Raw genomic sequence first — 6,000 nt, forward strand, 5'->3', positions numbered from 1 at the left:
AGCTTCACTGCTTTCTCCAGCGTTTCGGCTTCTTTTGCGGAAACGCGTATGCTTTGTTTGAAAGGTGGTCACTGACTTTCGCCCCTGAACTTTTGACGGTTACTTTAACACTCCCGTTACAACGATTTTGCGAAACCGATTTCCCGAAATTTTCGGTCGGGGCAGTAATTTGCTGTCTGGATAGTTTTTTTGCAGCACGAGGTCATAAGCAAAATTAATGCAGACGCATAAATTAGGCAGTTTCTCGTCGCCGGCGGCTGTCCGTGGACTGGGAGTGGGACGCACTCCATTTCGACCTGACCATTTGAATTCGGGAAACAGAAGAAACGAAATAGTTGCAGCTTCAGAAGATCTGTTGGCTGTTGTCCCGTCGAGCAGAAGATCCTTACAACGCCACGTGGTGATTTGCTCCGTTGAACAGCAGCTGTACGATGTTCATATCCGTGCGCCGCTGAAAGCGTGTCCGAGCCCCATGTCAACTTCCGGTTCGGACAGTCTTCTGTTCTCCGGGGTATGTTAGGCTATGGTGCTGGTAAGCGCGTGGTTATGGTCGTCTACGGCCGGCAGATGTACGATTTCCATCATACCGTTAAGAAGCTTCAGATTAAGTGATGAACGTTTGCTTTGCAACTCCTAAGCGTCGTTGTGATGGACTTGGGGGTAACCTGCTCGTCCTTCCTGTGTGGGCGATATTCGCCTCCCTTTTTACAGATTAGTCGGATGGAACTGTATGGGAAAGTTGCATGGTGCGCATGTGTTTTCGATGTCTTCGCTCTTCCTCCAGGGTTTGCAGAAACTTGGTTGGTCAGTTGTCCCCAATCTTGAATAGCTGCTTTCGCATGACAAAAAGCAGTTTACAGTTTCAAGCAGAGGCGAGAATAAATAGTAAACCAAAGAAAAAACCAAAGAATTATAACCGTCACGACTCAAGAGTACCGGTGGCGGTAGGTAGGTTAACTGTGCCGGCTTGTAATGCGAAGTTATGCCGGCTTGTACACAGTACCGGTATATATGCAAGAAATTATCCGGACACTAGAATAACATTAATTTTGAACTTGGTTGTTAATTCAGAAATAATAATAGTTATTTCACAATCGATAACTTTCTAATATCGGTAACTCGCGCGCGTAATTATTTGACTTTGCGCGAGAAACTCTCGCGCGCAGTCAAAGTACTACGCGCGCGATACTCTCGCGCGTAGCCATTTCGAAAAATTAATGGCAGAGGCATTACATCCGGCATCCGTATTAATCTAGAATTTTCCGATATTTCTAAACATTTCGGAATATTACAGTATATTCGCAAAGCTATTTGGAAATATTTATTAAAATACCTCCAAAATTTGGAATTTCTACAACTTAAAAAATTTTAAGCATTTGAAACATATTTCCAGAGCTGGCCCCGCGCAGCGGGGCCAATGCCTTTGTATTTTAACATTTTGACGTTTGAAAAAATGGTGAAAATAAAAATTGATAAACAAATGTAAATTTTTTAATTATTTCAACAACCCACCACCAGTAGCAATACATTACGGATTCTTCATTTCGTATTTAAGTTCCTTTCTCTACAAAATTATTACCTCTACAACTATGACCAAATTATGCAACTAAATATATATGCAGAAATATGCAACTAAATTTTTGCATATTTCTGCACTCCAGATTTAATCAGTTACTCTATAATTTACCGTTTCTATAATTCTAAATAATTCTAAATAATTCTAAATAATTCTAAATAATTCTAAATAATTCTAAATAATTCTAAATAATTCTAAATAATTCTAAATAATTCTAAATAATTCTAAATAATTCTAAATAATTCTAAATAATTCTAAATAATTCTAAATAATTCTAAATAATTCTAAATAATTCTAAATAATTCTAAATAATTCTAAATAATTCTAAATAATTCTAAATAATTCTAAATAATTCTAAATAATTCTAAATAATTCTAAATAATTCTAAATAATTCTAAATAATTCTAAATAATTCTAAATAATTCTAAATAATTCTAAATAATTCTAAATAATTCTAAATAATTCTAAATAATTCTAAATAATTCTAAATAATTCTAAATAATTCTAAATAATTCTAAATAATTCTAAATAATTCTAAATAATTCTAAATAATTCTAAATAATTCTAAATAATTCTAAATAATTCTAAATAATTCTAAATAATTCAGAAAAATTTTGAATATGAATTCTGAATGTTTCAAAATATTCGAAATATTTCAATTAATATTTTCTTTTAATATTTTAATCATAATTCCGTACCTAAAACACAACTGATCGCGCGCTAGAGCGACCGAAACTTGTAGCATACAAATGAAAGACAATATCCGAACAGCACGGAACTACGATGCGTTCATCACTGGTACGGGAGCCTTGCGATCTTTGGCAGGCTCGATAAACGACTGGACAAATTTGCCAATACATAGCAGTTGCGCTCGCTCTCGTTGCATTTCTGGCGCTTACACGTTCTCCATTAATCGAGCCCCACTTTATCACGTATGCAGTACTCAAGCACGTCTTAGACAAAACACCTCATAGACAAAGCACCCTTTACCGAACACAACGTACCGGTTTCTTGGGTTAAACTACAACAGCGTCAGAAATCCAAAAATAAATGGTCCTCTCTGTTTTTCGATGTGCACTGGAATATTCCGTGTTTTTGTAGTATGAGTACGAATAGGTATATTACCGGTGCATGCCACGGTACACTTACTCATAAATACAATAATAAAGTGCCTAAATGGCTACATATATAAAATAGTTACCGAAATTTTTCGAAACCGTAGTTGTGTATCCCTGGGGAACTTTTTAAACGATTCCGCACTTCGAATTGCTGTTGGCCTGCGCCTGGGTACACCGATCGTAACTCCGCACCGATGTGTCTGCAATGAATGGGTGGACGCTCGAGGTTACCACGGCTTGAGCTGCAAGAAAAGTCGGGGCCGGAAGTCTAGACATTCATCGACAGCACTGTCGATGAAAACGTGTTGGAGATCAAAGATGGACGTATTCACTCCAAACCAGAGGACCCGTCAGATGAAACATTACAGACGGAGGAAAAAGAACCGGCGGAAGTAGCGACATCTGAAAAAGTTGATCCTACACCGAAAGAGCTGCCACCAACCGAGATGGAAGCAGCAGAAACCGATCCGAAGTTATTAGAAACTGAACTGAAGTCAGCTGAGACTGTGTCGTCTGAGCCAGCTGACACCTCGCAAAAGAAGTAGTACGAGAGATGTGTGGTATGCGGTTTAGGAAGATCCACCGCATACTACAGAAGAACATTATCAGTTCAGATTAACGAAGGTGACATGACGGAATATCAGTGTTAAGCGTTAAAAACGGAAAAATCGATGTAACTTAGCGAACGCGCTAAACCAGATGTGAAATAAGATGAACAGCAGTCACAGAAGTCAGAATAGGCGAACGAGCTTAAGACTTATAACCGGGGAGGTCACCTCGTTACAGTTATAAAAGGGTCATCATGAGCTAGGAAGGTCTCAGCTCAGTACAGGAGTAGCCTAAGTAGGCGTAAAAGTTCATTAGAAGGACTTCATGAAATGCTTATGAGATGATGAGATGCTATTTGACATGCTTTGATTCCAGATTCAAAGTGGAAGATGGCTCAAAACGGTCAAGCAAAACCAAAAACTCAAGCGGCACCTCTGGCCGTGAGAAGCCAAACAGCACCTGCGCCTGCGAGAAATCAAGCAGCATCATCGGCACCCTCGACAAGTCAGGCGACATCTACGCCAGCACCAGGGAAACGTCCTGCGGATCCCGCATCAGAGATTAATCAGTTTACGGGCTATAACCCAAAATGTCCGGACTGCATCAGAAACAATAAAGTTGAAAAGGGAAATCACCCATGCTGGTATTGCGTATTCGCGGAACCTGGAAGAACTTTGGTGGCATACACAGAAGCAATCGGCGGAAATAGGGATGTTTTTCGAAATCTCACTTATGCGGAAGCCTGGCAAACGGTTCCACCGAGGGAAAAGATGTTAATTGAAACCGTTACCGTCAAGCGATCCAAAATAACGAACCCGGCTGGGATGCTACTTACGAACTTTCACAGGACGATAATGCAGATGCATATCGTAAACAATTCAATGAGGATTTGGAAAGGATGCAAGTGGAGGAAAAGAGACGAAAAGAGTTGGAGGCTGAAGCAGTAGCCAGCCGTAAACGCGCGGAAGAACAAGTAGCGCGAGAACATCGGGAAAAGTTGGCACACAAGGAAAGGCGCCAATCCCCGTCTCCAAATTAAATGAGAACGAAGCGAGAGTTAGAGTGCAATCTATCATCCTTCAGATCGATGCGCTGCTGATGGACCCAGCTGGCATTCGGGCGGACATGTTTTAAGTTTTTCTACGTGAAAAAGTGCGCCTGGAACAAGGAGAGGCACCAACACCGAATGTCAAGATTAAATGTTCACGCAAGAGGAACTATGTCTTCCGAAACGAGAATATTCTCGTGAACGAACTCGTGACTATCATAACGAACGAGATAATAGATCACGTGAACGATCCCGCGATCGCGAACATCGTGGCGGAAGAGGATGGGAACGCCACGGAAATGAAGTTATTGAAATTGGTGCCCAACGGAAACCGCCCATGGACAGCGCAGCTATAACAGAGTGCCGATCAGAACCGAGAAGATCGGAACCTGAAAAGGAAAATCGTCAGGAACCGATGGGCTGCGCATTTGCTAACCGACATGTCAGACTGCCCACACCCGAACGACGTGAAAAACATCGGAGGGCGTTCACACACCGAGAAGGGGAAGCCCAAACCCGTATGACAAAGGTTGGCAAGAAGAAGCTGCATATTTCGCGAGTTTTGAGCTGCCTTATAAAAGATCATGGAGCGGAGAGCGTGAAGATACTCCACCGAAATATCAGCGAATGCAGTCCACAGTTCATGTAGTGGAACCACTGGTGGTGACGTTACCGGGTGATGAACCGATTGATACATCGTCACAGGAAAGCGTCATCCATAAACGGAATGTGATCCTTGACAGCGATCTTCAACCGCCGACATCGGCGAGTAAAGCACCGCCGCGACGTGAGCAGGACGTCCGTCGTGAAATAGAAGAACGACGTCAAGAACAGAGTGGACGAGAATAAAAACGACGACGAGAACAAACCGTCCAGGTTCAATAACCCACAAAGACGTCCTGACTTCATCCGGAAAACGTACAACATGGATGATGTCGAAGATCAATGTGCTGAAATCTGTCGATATCTGGGACTCGACATCGAATCGGAACAGTCAGCAACGATATTAGCTCAGCTGAACAACTTGCGACAGTTCTTAATTGATTCTGACTATGCGGGAGAAATCAGAACGGGCAGACTTGGTCGATTAGAGATCACAACCGAATCTGCGATCACTTATTATACACCGATCAGACAGTGTCGTCTGCCAAGTCTATTGAACCTGAACTTACTGGGAGTTCCGTTGCATACGGTCGATACCACGGGATGGACTCAATTCCAATACGACGAATTAAAAGAACGACGGGAATACGTAGCGCAGTTTGTGTTACGTCATGTGAATCCAGCATTTAAAGTGCTTGCGGCACGAGCAGCGATCGGTCTGGTAGTTGATCCTACCAGCCATGACGCCAGAACGTGGGGCCAGAAAATTTTCGCTGCACGTCTGGCACATTACCCGTCGCTGAATCAGCTGCGCTCGGATACGCTAAAGGATAAAGTTCCGCCCGTATTTCGAGAAAAGCCTGCTAAACTGGGGATTCCAGCGAGACATCAGGCAATAGCTCGCAAGGCGAAAGATGACCTGGACTATAGCACCTAACGACTTGAATACGGCAACCTCCGAGCGATATTTGATTCTCATTATCAGGAGATGCTTGATCGGATTCGCGATACTATGGACACCCAATACGTTGAACCGAAAGATTTTGTCCACTCGTATATCAAGGAGCATCTAAGACGGAATGGACCTCAGAACCCAGCACCTGCTC

The sequence above is a fragment of the Paramacrobiotus metropolitanus genome, unplaced genomic scaffold (assembly GCF_019649055.1).
Source record: "Paramacrobiotus metropolitanus isolate TYO unplaced genomic scaffold, Prichtersi_v1.0 Parri_scaffold0000116, whole genome shotgun sequence".
Lineage (NCBI taxonomy): Eukaryota > Metazoa > Tardigrada > Eutardigrada > Parachela > Macrobiotidae > Paramacrobiotus > Paramacrobiotus metropolitanus.